Source organism: Ostrinia furnacalis, unplaced genomic scaffold, assembly GCF_004193835.3.
Source record: "Ostrinia furnacalis isolate ACB-3 unplaced genomic scaffold, ASM419383v2 OfSCF4295, whole genome shotgun sequence".
In the NCBI taxonomy this organism is placed as follows: Eukaryota; Metazoa; Arthropoda; class Insecta; order Lepidoptera; family Crambidae; genus Ostrinia; species Ostrinia furnacalis.
The window spans coordinates 369866-385740 of NW_021134534.1; the positions used below are offsets into that span (position 1 = coordinate 369866).

General features: G+C 37.6%; 1 protein-coding gene across 10 annotated transcripts in view; it reads right to left on the bottom strand.

Moving 5' to 3' along the window:
• LOC114359292 (segmentation protein cap'n'collar) overlaps positions 1 to 15875 on the bottom strand; it is a 142223-nt gene that overhangs the window by 90080 nt on the left and 36268 nt on the right. The window lies entirely within an intron of this gene.

Consider the following 15875-nt stretch of genomic DNA (forward strand, 5'->3'; position numbering starts at 1 on the left):
TTCTTGTTATTAAAGATTATACACACAGCTACTCGCCGCTAGATGGAGTTGCATAAATTTATGACATTACGTTTGAAACAAGTTTTTTTAAAAATAATAAAAAAATAAGAATACCTATTGATTGTATTGTTTTGTAAATGTTTATAAGCAAATTTCAAAGTCAATCACCTTATTGATCAAAAACAATATAACTTCTTTACGAAATGACTCATTTGTAAATCAATGCCGATTTCGTCATAGGTCGTCGTCTCGCTCACACACGTTATCTTTTTCGCACCACGTGCTTACTGTGTGATAAGGAAATGAACCAAGATAACTATTTAATCTGAAACGACAGTCTGAAACTGTATCTAAACACGAAAATGGAGTCTAGTCCAAGAGGTCAAAATCAGACAGTTTGGTAGTAAAAAAGCACCTGTTTACATCTGCTTGGAATCACGTGGGTGGGAATCACAGTGAGCACATTCTAGAATACTAGCACACCTTGATTATAGTCATCATCATTTTGTATAGCACGTGACTTATTACAGTATTAACTTTGAATCCTCCTATGTTCTTCTGATTAATTTCGTTGCAGGTCCAATGACAGTTTAACTTTCCCCCGGGACAAACTTGACCTTCACTGGTTGGCGGTTGACTTTTATTGGCGGTCAAGCTGTAGATCCTGGCTACACAGGAGTTGCAGCGGTGGGAACGAGAGGTGAGAATAGCCCTGTTTATTAGCGTTTTGTAATAGGAACCATCTCTCTCAGTCGCAAGCCAAATACAAAATATCTAACATTGTTACAGTTGTAAACAAATATCTTGCTGCACGTGTGTAGTGTAGTAGGGTAAGTGCGCTAGTTTTCGTCCAATTATCGGAGTTGCCAACTTTGTGATGCGAAATGAATATCTTAAAATACCCTTACTCATATGTATTATATGCCATTTTAGTCCTTATATAGTCTACTTTAACGTTAATATTATATGACAATAAGTAAACACCACGGGTTTTTTTATAAAAAATATTTTATGCAAAAGAGGCGATTTCATTAGTTTTCGTCCAAAAAAATCAGTTTTCGTCCTAGTGTACGCTAGTTTTCGACCACTGTGTAGAAAAAAGGGTGCAGTTGAATTATTAACTTAAAACCAATTCTACCATACAGTAACTATGGATTGTGNAAATCAATCTCGTTTTCAATTGCACACGACTTTCATATGCGTCATTGAACTACATTGTTGCTGATTACTACTGAATACTACGCAGGAGATAATCTTTAAAGATGGTGATGACAATCCCATACAAACGCAAGGAAATTCTTTAAAAACTGGTCCATCTTTGATCCATGACATACAAAAAAGGTAGACTGGAACATTACTGTATTTTAAAGTGGCACAAGTAGTCCTAAATCTAGAAAGAGCTGTTTATTATGAGTGAGAAGAAAAGAGAAAAATGATAGATAAAACCTGCCGTTAGACAGAGATGAGTGAGTATACTTCAATAGGCGGGCAATTACCTGACTTTTCTATTGCCATTCTAGAGCTGAATCTATAACTTTAAAAACATCTTAGTCGACGCACAAAATGTAGTGATCATCAGGTCATTTAGTATCCACTGCAGGAACACGACTCTAATTCACCAGAGGCAAATGGAGGATTTGTCCTACACTCCCCACGCTGGCCAAACGGGTTGGGGAGGCCTGATGTTCGCATGTTTGTCCCTTAGTCGCCTCTTACGACATCCACGGGAAGAGAGGTCATATATTCTGCTCTGCCAGAACCACACAGCTATCTATACTAATATTATAAATTTTATGCGACAGTAACTCTGTCTGTCTGTCTCGCTAACCACTGAACCGATTTTGATGAAATTTGGCATAGAGATAGTTTGAGTCCAGGGAAAGGACATAAGATTGTTTTTATCCCGGTTTTTTGAAACAGGGACGCGCACGATAAAGTTTTTCTGTGACAGACATAATTCCACGCGGGCGAAGCCGCGGGCGGAAAGCTAGTAAATGTAATATTTTGTCCCTTATTTATTTATTTTCTTTCTAACCTTCCTCAGAGTTATTAGCCTACCGTACGTTGACTTAAATGAGGTCAAAACCCTATTTAGGTGGCTTTGGTCTACACTCCAGGAGCACGACCCACTAATTCACCAGAGGCAAATGTAGCATTTGGCCTACACTCTCCTCTAGTGTCCGACCGAAATTAGTTTTACGACCGAAACCGAAAACGAATTTCGGCAACGGTGTCTATTTCGGCCGAAACCGAAACCGAAACCGAAGCTTCCTTACAAGACTCATATTTGAGGGAAAAATAAAGAAAACGTTATATGTTTACTACCCGCTCTTATGTTATTACGACATAAAACGAGATAAAACTTACCAAATTCAAAATAAATCACTCGAAAACTCGCTACCACAACAAAACAAAACTAACAAGCAAACAAGCAAGCGAGCGAATCACGACATTGGCTCTGGTCGGATTCATTCACTCATTAAACGCGCCGAACATGACCGATAACAGCGCGGCAACTCAGGCACAGTTCAGCACACTCGGCAAGTTTGCCGCCGAAAACGAAACTAAACCGAAACTCGTGTTTTTACCGAAACTCAGCCGAAAACGAAACCGAAACCGAATATTCGGTCGGACACTACTCTCCTCCTTTCTAACGGACCTCCCACAAGGTGGACCGCCGATCTGGCAAAGTGGAAGAACCTATATGCGGGCAGCGCAGGACCGGTTCTCGTGGAAATCCATGGGGGAGTTCTTTGTCTAGCATTAGACGACAATTGGCTTAAGCAAATGAACGAAGAAGTTCGCATATTTGTCCCTTATCTGAAGTCGAGCAAAAAAGCGGCACGGCCGTACCATCCTTTTCTCGAAGCAATTCAGGCCATTTTCGACTGCCTGTAACTTCGTTGTGGATAAAACTAGAAGGCTGAATTTTCATTAGCTATGCAGGCATTGTAAAGACACGGTATATTTAAAATTTCATTCAATTTGAACCAGTAGTTTAAGAATTATAACGGGTCAAAGTTACTTAATTTTGTCACTCACTGACTCACTGACTCACCGATCATCAAAATTCTAAGGCACTTCTAGTAGACCTAGAAGCTTCAAATTTGGAATATAAGTAGTGTTTGGTGTATGAATCAAGGAAAAACTAAAATATTTGGGGGCACGGTAGTGCAACCGCCAAGTCGAGTAAAATTTTTCAATTTCGGTCCAGTTTTCTAGATACATAACTGCTGTCTACAAAATACAAAAAGAAATGAGATCCCATCAAAAACAATACTTGTCAAAAAAACCAAGTCTCGCAACTCAGTTGTTCTACGGTAAAAAGTTGTGAGATCCATGTAATACCAAGTCCAGGCCAGGAAATCTTTAACGTTTTACATAAATATATTGACTTGGCCATCGCATGAAAACACGTGTAAATTAAATTATTTAGTGCGATAGCCAAGTCAATATATTTATGTAAAACGTTAAAGATTTCCTGGCCTGGACTTGGTATTACATGGATCTCACAACTTTTTACCGTCGAACAACTGAGTTGCGAGACTTGGTTTTTTTGACAAGTATTGTTTTTGAAGGGATTTATTTCTCTCTAACGTTCCTCAGTGTTATTAGCCTGCCGTACTCCGTACGTTGACTTCATAAGGTCAAAACCCTATTCGAGTGGCAGACTGGTAGCCCTTTGTCCCTTTCCCAGCCCTGAAGGTAGGGTTGCCAGGTCCAAACACACAAAAGCCGGACTCTGTGCTTCAGCCGGACATTTTACCCTAAAAGCCGGACATGTGACGGGGAAGGGGGGAGCCATACACCTGCCAACCCTACTACTGACAGAGCGCGAGTCGTGAGGGCTTTTTGCAAAATGTAAAAGGCCTAACAAAAGCCGGACAAGCCGGACACCGGTTATTTTGGCCGGACACGCAATCAAAAAGCCTAACTATGTCCGGCTTTATCCGGACGCCTGGCAACCCTACCTGAAGGGCAGTAACCCAGCAGGTGTGGATCCAGACGTCTAGAAACGTACTTGCAAGGGTCATGTACGCAAGGCTTAGCAAAAAGTTCACAAAGGGTGTTGATAATTTGTTCGGACTTGTTGACGGAAGTTCTAAGTATTAGCAATTAGGATACCAGTTGATTGATGCTTAGCAATGTTATTTTTAACGGACAACCGACTGTTCAATCGTATATGTTTTATTGCTAGAATAAGTTACACATATTGACAGTTTTTGTATAGAAAATGCCCCATCATTTGCTTCTTGAAAAGGGTGATAAATGATCTGATTATGATAAGGAAATTTATCAGTGGGACACATTTATTTTCCAGATAAAAGTTATCTGGCAAATAAATTGAATTAGACCTTGTATAAAAATACATTTTGAATTCGAGACGTAGGTACTTCTGAGTATGTAATACATATTTCACTCTGCTTTATGAATTTAGCTGTTTCATGTTTGTTTTCGTTTCATGTGAAAATCATCATCATCATTTCAGCCACAGGACGTCCACTGCTGAACATTGGCCTCCCCCAATGATTTCCACAATGGCCGGTTGGTGGCGGCCTGCATCCAGCGCTTTCCTGCTACCTTTATGAGGTCGTCGGTCTTTGTGGGTGAATTGAAAATAAAATTAAAATTATAGCTATGTATTTCTGTGTTAACTTTTATTTTAGGTTCCAGTAAGGTTGTTAATTGCCGAAAATACCTAAAAACGGTATTTTGAATCTGTGAAGGTGTTTGACCGCGTTCATTGACTCCATGGTTAATAGCCTAAACCCAGTCAACATAAAGCTACTGATTTATGCCAAAATATAACCTATTACAAAGACATAAGCCTCAGGGTTAATCTTGAAGAGCCTTGCGTATAATGAACGCCGTTAATGTTAATCCATATTAATATTTTAAATTCGAAAAATAACTGGAGGTCTACTCCGAAACGCTGTTTACGTAGTTTCGAGGCTATCTGTCGTATAAAAACGATAGCCCACATTGCAAGAACTATATATTGCTATACTCGTTGGTTGGAGGCCTGCCCACACTACGTCTTCCAGCCCGTGGTCGCCACTCGAGAACTTTTCTGCCCCAACGGCCATCTTTTACGAGCCATCTTTTATCGACATAATCATATCTCGCTTGGTAACAGATAGCAAGTTTGAAGATACCTATTCTGATATCACTCGACAATTCGATATCAGATTTTATAATTGAGACTCATTGTCCAATAAAATTATTTTTGCAACGTCTGGGCTGTGTATGTGTTCGAACTCCACTATGTTCTTCTGATTAATTTTGTTGCGGGTCCAATGACAGTTTAACTTTCCCCCGGGACAAACTTGACCTCCACTGGTTGAGTTATTGGCGGTCAAGCTGTAGATCCTGGCTACACAGGAGTTGCAGCGGTGGGAACGAGAGGTGGGAATAGTCCCTTATGAGTTTCTTGCGCGGCTTTTTCTCAGCACTGGAGCATTTATTATCCTGAAGCAGTGATATAAGTAACTGGGACATGTAAAAGCGCTTTTTAAAATCCTCTTTGCATAAAAAATTGTCTTTAACGACTTTTAAGAACTGACCCTCTTGAGAATCGAACCCAGACTTAACTTGAAAGCCTAATTCTATAATCAATAGACTACGCATGCGCTAATCAATCGAGCAAAGGTTATTTACACCGCAATTAGATCTGATATCACCTTTATCGGGTGATTCAGGATAACAACTGTATGTACTCGTATATTACGTCATCCATTTGAGGTACACAACAACATACTCGTCAGAAAATACTGGTATAGTTCCAATATACTGAACTGTCCTATCCATGACATTGACAGCTGGGCGCCACCGTCAATACCGGATCGCTGGTTCCCTGGAAACCATATACATAGTTGAACGATGGTATTGGTAGCGCACCCCTGTCATTGAGTTTGGTGGGACAGTTCAGCGTGGGTCATCTATAGTTGGACAAGTGTCCCAGATATGACATTGACTTGACAAGAGGGCGCTGCTATCAATACGGGAACTAGGTTATTAGTTCCGATTTTTGCCACGACCACGACGGACAACACTAAAGTATACCCTTACTAAGAAAGAAAGAAAGAAAGAAAGATACATTTATTACAATGGACATCACACAAATACAGGCTACAGTGGCACATAATAATGGAAGAAGAAGAAAAAACAAGAGTAAACTGAGCAGTGCCACCCATTCACCAACAAGATGCCCACTGCAACGGGACCCCACTCAGCATATGCCGTGGCCCACGGTGACGAAGGCCACGGCGCTGGTTTTCAGTGTGCCCCATGCCGAGTGAGGAGAGGATCACGGACCATTTACTAGATGGCGCTACTATCAATACTGGGTTATTAACTTTTGATTTTTCTCACATAGTCTTATGGTCCTGTAATTGATCTAAATATTGAAAATCAACCAAACACTAATCCCTCCCTACTAATATTATAAATGCGAAAGTAACTCTGTCTGTCTGTTACGCTTTCACGCCTAAAGCACTGAACCGATTTTGATGATTTTTTTTAAGGGAACTACGAGTCCCGGTAAAGGACGGTTTTTGAAACAGGTTCACGCGAAGCCGCGGGCAAAAGCTATTTAAAATAAAGTTTGAGTCGAGTCTTGAGCTCCGCCTTAAGATACCAGTATCAGTATCATTGTTATCTTGAAAACTAAACAAATTCTCACGCGCTATCTATTTCAAAGAATACCTCTTATTTCGTGAGTCAAGAACCTCTGTTAGTTAAATAACCTCGTAGAAATGTTACTTTTGTATTATGTAGTGTCAAATAAAACTTGATGTATGTATTCTATTGTATTCGCTTTACTTACGGTGAACGAACAACAACAACAACATTTTTATGCTGAAAATAAACGGGACTATTCTCTTCTCTCGTTCTCACCGCTGCAACTCCTGTGTAGCCAGGATCTACAGCTTGACCGCCAATAACCCAACCAGTGAAGGCCAAGTTTGTCCCGGGGGAAAGTTAAACTGTCATTGAACCCGCAACGAAATTAATCAGAAGAACATAGGAGGAGTTCGCAGTTAAGGTTAACCTTAATGTACATGTGGATTTACTCTACAAAAAGATGAGACCAGTGTGCCTACCATGAGTTTACGTTAGGTGTGCTCGCTAGCGACTGCGTATAAAAATGACATTTAAATGTATGACATATTGTGCAGCGCCCCTAGCGGCTACTTTCTGGAAATAAAATCTTCATAGAATTTTTTGACGTATTCGCTAGCGAGCTCACCTAACGTAAACTCATGGTAGGCACACAGTATTAAGGAGGGTCCATAACACACAAATAGAGGTTAGTGTGAGGTGGAGAGAGGAAGCGCCTTTTTGGCCAAAATAAAAAAGTGGTGGTTAATACATAATTTAAAGTCATGTTTAACTATCATTTAGTACAAAAAATAAAATCCAGACTTGGTAATAATAAAAATTCCTTTCCTACAGTTAAGTTTGTAGGGATTCCGTCAGACTGTTTGAATTTTAAGAGTAGGCGCACACCGTTGATTTTTAGTTGGCCGATAGTTGTGCCCGATTTTAATTTGTATGAAGAATCGGCCAAATCGAATCGGCGTAGTGTGCCCACTCCCATACATGCCCATACTGATCAACTGCCTGACTAAACTATCGGCCGACGAAAAATAAACGGTGTGCGCCTACTCTAAAAAGTTAGGAACCTCTGCCAAATACAATGCAACCTTGAACTCGCAACGAAACCAATTAATTTAAAAAGATACAACCACAAAATTAAATATGACTTATTTAAGAAAAATACTGATGCAATCTGTACCGGACGTCTTGACTCTTGTATCAATTCAATCTATGAAATAATTTATAATTAGTTCACTAAAGTAACTACTTTATATTTCTAGAAGTTTCCAAGATCAAGGTTGTTTAATAATAATAAACAAGTTACAGTCTTACATAACGTAAGAACAAATATGAATACAAATGACGTCACCAATTTTAAGTAGGCAACAGATTTACGCACAAATTATGAAAACTAGCAGACGTCCGCGACTTCGTACGCGTGGATCCCGTTTTACCAGCTTAGTGGCTGAATTTTTCAAAATCCCGTCTTAGTGAGCATTTACGTTCTAAAAGGAACCCCCATGAAAAAGAGACTCCTAGCATAGCACTTGTAGTTTCTGAGATTTCGTGATGTGTGAGTGAGTGAGTCTGTGACCTTTCGCTTTTAACGAAGAAATTCTTTTAAAACAGAACAACAGAACTTCGTCGGATCGACGTCCTTCAATCAAAGCGGATGACAGATGACAAACAAAGATATAAAATACTCTTTAAAACAGTTATACTACAAACAATGATATTTTACTTACAATCCCTACTAAGATTATAAATTGCGAAAGTAACTGTCTGTCTGTCACGCTTTCACGCCTAAACCATCAAACCGATTTTGATAAATTTGGCATAGATATTACTTTATGTCCGGGAAAGGACATAGGATAGTTTTTATAGCGCGCAATAAAGTTTCACTGTGACAGGCAATATATCATGCAGGCGAAGACGCGGGCAAAAGCTAGTCCAGTAGTAAAATATCATTATACCGTCATCATTCGTATATTGTATAAGTTTGGCTACAGAAGAAATAATGACGTCATCCAAATACACCAAACGGCTTGTGTATGTGTTATTCACGGCTTTTCCCAGAATTCATGAAGTATTCAACGTGTCTCGTACATTTATTGTGCCGAATGGCGCGTTGTTTTGCTCTTTTTTATGTAAAAACATTTAGAATTTACTTCCCATGAATTTTGGCTGAAATAATGTTATTTGTTAAAAGTTGTTTAGTTCGGAATATTCGTTTTATCATTTAATTAGAATAGTGTTCATTTCATTCTGTAAAATAATCAATTTGAATTAATAAAGCTGTTTTAATGACAAAAAAAAATATGAATGTAATCGTTGATTTTTATCTTATCTTCAATTACTAAAGAAACGTCGCAATTTTCTATATTTTGTCATCAGATGTGAATAAGTATAATAGGCCATAATATATTTATCTGGGTACAGTCATCAGCACATAATCACCACAAATGTAGAATTGTCTCAATTGATTTTCGACCTACTCTAAAGACTTATAACGTTCAAAATCCACTGAAGAAATTCTACACACATTCGTCGTGCTGTGATTGTAATTGTACATTCATGAGGGCTTTGTTGTTCTTTTCTTTAATGTTAATTGATTGATATCTCTAAACAAACAATAATAAGGTACAGTTTTGTGTACCAACAAGTTTAATTACATACTGTACGGGGATCGATGTCAAATGTTAACGCGGTGCATGTTTACCAATTGTAATCGAAGAAAAACTAGACTGAATGGAAAAAAAATGTATGTTAATACAAGTAGTGTGGCCATACTACTATGGAATACTGATACGTGGTCACAATCTCACACAACAAGTTGACACAAGTTCACAACCACAGACAGTCGTAGGTAAGGTAATACTTAAAAGGTAAAGAAGAATATTATCTCGCTTGACCCACTTGCCCTTACATAAATGTTTGTATTCGTAATGGAGTAGGTTCGAGTACTTTGTGGGTCAAGGAGCCAGTTTTGTGATTATAATTTTGAAGCAATGACAGCAAGAAAGAGAGAGACGAATCTATACTAATATTATAAAGCTGAAGAGTTTGTTTGTTTGCTTGAACGTGCTAATCTAGGAACTGCTGGTCCGATTGGAAAAAATATTTTTGTGTTGAGCCCATTCCGCTCATTCCGCAGCCCAAGCCGTGTGGTGACGGCAGAGTAGAATACATTTGTCACCAACCCCTACTCTTCCCGCGGGTGTCGTAAGAGGCGACTTAGGGACTACACATCAAACAGAGAATGGGCAGCAGCGCTCTCTGAAAAACATCAATCTTTTAAACTGCGATCTCCAACCCGCCTGCCAAGCGTGGGGATTATGGCAAAACCCTCCACCATAGTGGAGGAGGCTCATAGTCCAGCAGTGGACTGTAAAGGGCTGTTGATGAGCCCATTTATCGAGGAAGGCTTTAGGCTATATTATAACATCACCCTACAGCCAATAGGGGCAGAGCAGTGAAGAAAAATGTTGCACAAATTGGAAATAATTTTAAAACTATTATATTTTCACGCGTAGTCTAGTTTTTTTTTTTTGTTTAGAGTTAAGTTTGCGTTAGTTAAAAAAAAAATTGTTAAAACATAAATAGATTAACTGAATCGACAACCTCCTATTTTGAAGTGTCAAAAAAAATTCTAAAATTACCAAGATATGACTAGGAGAAATTATTACCAAGATACTCGTAGGTCTAGAAGACAAAGTCCGATATTATTATATTACTACAAGTTACTTAAAGTGTGTAAACTACTACAATCCAGCTGTAATAGCGCCATTTTCTCGTGAGTCATCTATATATATAAAAATGAAACCCGTTTCGCGTTGTCACGGCATCACGTGTGAACGGCTGAACCGATTTCGATAATTCTTTTTTTTTAATGTTTGTGGAAGTCCAAGGATGGTTCTTACGGAAAAAAATATTAAGAAAATCTCTACGCTAAGGCGGTACGAAGTTCGCCGGGTCAGCTAGTCTTTTATAAACTATGATTGCGACACATAAACTAGTTGCACACTAGTTGCTACGTAATGTCATACACCGAGATTTTTATTGTATTAGTCTGTGCTAGTTTTGAATAGAAGGTCCATTCCACTTTGATCACCTAGGTCCTAGGCTAGGTGATCATAAGATACTTTGTTCACCCATGGCCATAAGGCTATGGGTGAGCAAAGGATACCAGAGTGTCGCCTATGGACACCTGGGTGATCTAATCCAGGTGATCGAAATGGAATAGACCGGATATTAGAGTACATTTTATATTTTTGAGTACATTTTGAAACAAAAAGAAACTATCCTCTATGAAGATTTTGGGGCTTCTTGACTTGACTAACACCCGTATACACAAACGATGCTTGGTTAAGTGAAGAAGCAAATCGAACGCACTGCGTTGAATAGAACTCTTGGTTCGTGTGTCACCCTGTGCGTCCACGGGCACTGTGAGACCTCATAGTAAATTCAATTAAATTGAATCGAAATATTTTAACATCGCTCATATAGTCTTAGCGATGAATTATTATATTTTATGCAGGGTTCGAGGATATATATCAAGGGATATATATCTTGATATATATCGGATATATATCCGATATATATCCAGCCGGTTTTGATGATATATATCAATTTTTAAAATTTGTAACTGTATTTGTACTTTTTCACATAAAATTTTTGTTTTTTTTTGTTGATTTTGCCGTATTTACAAGAAGATTTTATGTCTTTGCTTTATTTGTCTGATTTTAAGTTTTAAAAACATTAAAAACATGTTTATGTGACACATATGCAATGGTATTCATAAATAATACAATAAAATAATAGTATAGCTTTCATACAAATTTGATATATATCAAAGTTGATATATCGGATATACAGGGTGTTTGTCGCATCGTGTGCCAAAATGATTTGGCGAATAGAATGGGTCATTTCCTATATTTTCAGCCCCCATAACACGTTCCATGCCAGGCGGCTACTTTTAAATTAATTTTTTTAGTAATTTCACCAAAATACCCAAATCGCATCATTTAATTTCGATTAAAAAAAAACTACTAGGCGCAGCCCTAAAGTAAATTTTGTTTTGACGTGCATTAATGTAGGGTTGCATCAAATCTAAATTTACTGGCAAATATCATCTAGTTTTTTTAAAATTCAGCTTTGAAGTTTTCCGAAAAGTTAAAAATGGACGGAACATTTAAGTTTACATGGGTATAATTTTCTTTTTTAAAAGAGATAGCGATCTTCGGATTTTATCAAAACTTCTCTGGTCTATCCTCATTCAAACGGTATACTAATCTTGTTTAAATAATAACAACAACTTCACAAATTACTTAAATTAGTGCATTGACTCTACTCGGACTGATTTGCGAAATTTGTGTTTATAGCCCCTTTATGTGTGAATAGCACGTTTAACACCTACAGGTAAAAAATATTTATCTTATGCAATGTAAAAACCTTTTCCCAATCGTTTTTCAATGTGGATTTCTTGAATTTAAAGACGAAAATAATTATTTTGATCGTTTATTAATTATTACAAATTTTGTTCAAAATGGCCTCGGCAACGTATACACTCACGACATCTTCTTCTAATTTTCTCTTTTTATTACTACAAAGGCGTTTTCTACTCGTGGATTGGAAGAGATGGCCCTATACAGTGGCCTACACGTTCCCCAGACCTAACTCCGTTCGATTTTTACGTCTGGGGACAAGCTAAAGAACTGGTGTACGTAACGGATTCAAACAATAGAAAAACTACAACGAATAGAAAACGCCTTATTAGTAATAAAAAGAGAAATGTGGCTGCATACGACAACAGTCGAAATTAGAAGAAGATGTCTTGAGTGTATACGTTGCCGAGGCGGACATTTTGAACAAAATTTGTAATAATTAATAAACGATCAAAATAATTATTTTCGTCTTTAATTTCAAGAAATCCACATTGAAAAACGATTGGGAAAAGGTTTTTACATTGCATAAGATAAATATTTTTTACCTGTAGGTGTTAAACGTGCTATTCANCGATTTGGGTATTTTGGTGAAATTACTAAAAAAATTAATTTAAAAGTAGCCGCCTGGTATGGTACGTGTTATGGGGGCTGAAAATATAGGAAATGACCCATTCTATCCGCCAAATCATTTTGGCACACGATGCGCCAAACACCTGTATATCATAAATATCCGATATTTTGATATTTTATAATAAATATCGGATATTTTCGAACCCTGATTTTATGATAGGACCGGTTTTCATACGTTGATCTTAGTTATTTAATTTTTAGCGTTAAGAGTCGCATCTCAAACTAATTTGAAAATTATAAAAAATAGCTTTCCGCCCGCGGCTTCGCCCGCGTGGAATTTTGTCTGTCTCAGAAAAACTTTATCGCGCGCGTCCCTGTTTCAAAAACCGGGATAAAAACTATCCTATGTTCTTTCCCGGGACTCAAACTATCTCTATGCCAAATTTCATCAAAATCGGTTGCGAGGTTTAAGCGGGAAAGCGTAACAGACAGACAGACAGACAGACAGAGTTACTTTCGCATTTATAATATTAGTTGGGATAGTTGGGATTTATTTATTCATCACTAGCGAGCGACCCGCACCGGCTTTGCATGGGTGATAAGTATTACATAACCTTCCTCTTGAATCACTCTTTATCTATTTAAAAAAACCGCATCAAAATCCGTTGCGTGGTTTTAAAGATACATAGGGAAAGATAGACAGCCAAGCGACTTTGTTTTATAATATTGTGTAGTGAATATAAGAAATCGATGTTAATATTCATCAATTCTGACGCATTGCTTGCGTTTAGTAAAATTGACTAATTTACATCATGAAATAAACATTTTTGTTGGCGCCAAAAACCAAATATGGCGGCTAACGAGTGCATTGACCTTAATGTGTTGTGTGAATTCAAAAGGAACGAATTAAAGTAAAATTTAGCGCAAAATGTGCTTTTTTGTGTGCCAAAAACGTGTAAAATTCGTTTAGATTATTGCTGGAATTTAGAATATAACCATAAGCAAGAGAATTTGCCTAATAGGTACATTATGTAAAACATGTTTTTTCCTAACAAAATAGTCTGTCTCAGCCGAGAATCGAACTCACTACTTTCTGCTATCTGATCTGACAGTGCCCCTCTAGACAAGTTTCAAAACGTGGTTGTAGGTAATTTCGAAAACTTTTTTTTGTATGGACAAGGAGTCGCTATCCGGAAAGCGACAGATCTATCAGATATCAGAGATTTTCGATATTACAAAGATCGTTTCATCCACGAAGACGCGCCCCACCAATTTTTGGTCTCGGTCGCGCGGGGTGCGGGGAGTTTGATCCGAACAATCCGAGCGTCATTATTGTAGTGTGCGTGCATGGATAATTTATCGTGTACCGATAACACTCAAACATTAGCGGAAGAATGGTGGGGCGCGTCTTCGTGGATGAAACGATCTATGTTTTTGCCACTTGTTCAGGTACGCAATAGTACCGCAGCAAACCTTGCCATAGACAATTTATTCAGCATACCACTGCGGTGTGTAACTTATTTAAGGATTGACCTAGATCCTCGGAGACCATAGACTATACGGAATAGCACTTCAACCTTGACGCTGGTGTAATGGAGGTTATCAACCAGATGTATAATCTGTGTAATAATTTTACTTGGCGCGAACATTGCCTTTGTTAAATGTTTATATTTACTGGTATTATGTACAACAGTGCAAGTAAATACTGAGGCTTATGTTGTTTGTAATAGATGCTATATTTCAATAACTGTGCAGTCTTACATTAAACTCGATGCTTCCTGGTATGTTTTAGTTTTATTGCCTCAATTCACTTTATATTGCACCAGCAAGCCAGCAACACACATTAGAAAATAGAATAGACTATTAAAAAAAATCGAAATCACAACTTTTTAAAAAGACATTATTCTGATCATAAAAACTTAATCAATTTTAAATTACCTATCTGTAAATTAAGATTTTTGGTTGCATTGTAATTGAAAGAAGTACCTACCTAGTTTGATTGAGTTGACAAAATAGTGACGTCATACAAAATGTATGAGAGTGTCGTTTTGACAGATTTAAAAAGTACGTCAATTGATTGGTCACGTCTATTAAGAATTTTTGAACGAAAATTCAAATTTTAAAACTTTACTGGCCACTTACAAGTCTTGAGAAAAGAAGTAAAATTAGACAAAACAACATGTTTTTAACAAACTTGATAACGTTGTTCTTTCCATGTTATTGTTTGTGTTATCCAATTTGGACTATAAACACATAATCATACAAACTAGAGATGAAACGGATATCCGGTAACTATCCGGTAGGCCGGATATCCGGCCTAAATTTACTATCCGGCCGGATACCGGATAGTAACTCACTATCCGGCCGGATACCGGATATTAAAAAACTACGACAATTTCCTATTAATAAAATGAAATACATTAATCTTTGAGGTAACATCAATAAAATGGCTTATAATAATGACGGCTTTTATTTAAAGTCCAAAAAGTTACAAAAAGCCATATTAAGACCTTTAAAACACTAATTTCTTTTTCTGGACTATTCACTCTAATGACGAATACATAAATAGTAAATATCTGTTAAGTCGAAATATTGCCAGATAAAATAGGCGATCTTTTTTTCACTTATGGTCTGATGTCATGATGCAGTTCAGTCAGATGACGCAGCAAGTAGACTAATTTAAGGACATCATCCATTTTGATAAAAAATCAAAAGTGCCGGCCAAAAAATAAAAGTGCTGTATTCTGATAGAACACGTCCGCCTTAGCATTTGTTACTATGGCACCAAAGCTGTAGCACGACTTTGCATCGTAGTATTCGAGTTCTAAAAGTCTGTCTTTTTAATATTTACTAAAATGAAGTCGTGAGTGAATCTTGCCAAAACATGGCATTTTTATATGGCTTGGTATGGCTTTGGTGCCAAAGTGACAAATGCTAAGACAGACGTGTTTTGTCAAAATACAGCACTTTTTTTTTGTTGGCTGGCACTTTTGAGTTTGGACCAAAAATATATAAAACGTGGATGACTTTAAGATCTCAAATACTACGACGCACAGTAGTGCTACAGCCTTGGTGCAATAGTAACAAATGCTAAGGCGGACGTGTTATGTCAGAATACAACACTTTTTTTTGTTGGCCGGTACATTTGATTTTGGACCAAAAATCTATGGATCGTGAATGATGTCCTTTTCGCACACAATCTTTTATTCAATCACACACTCACGATGGCAACCGAAATCGCCCGAATTGATCTGCCCCCTA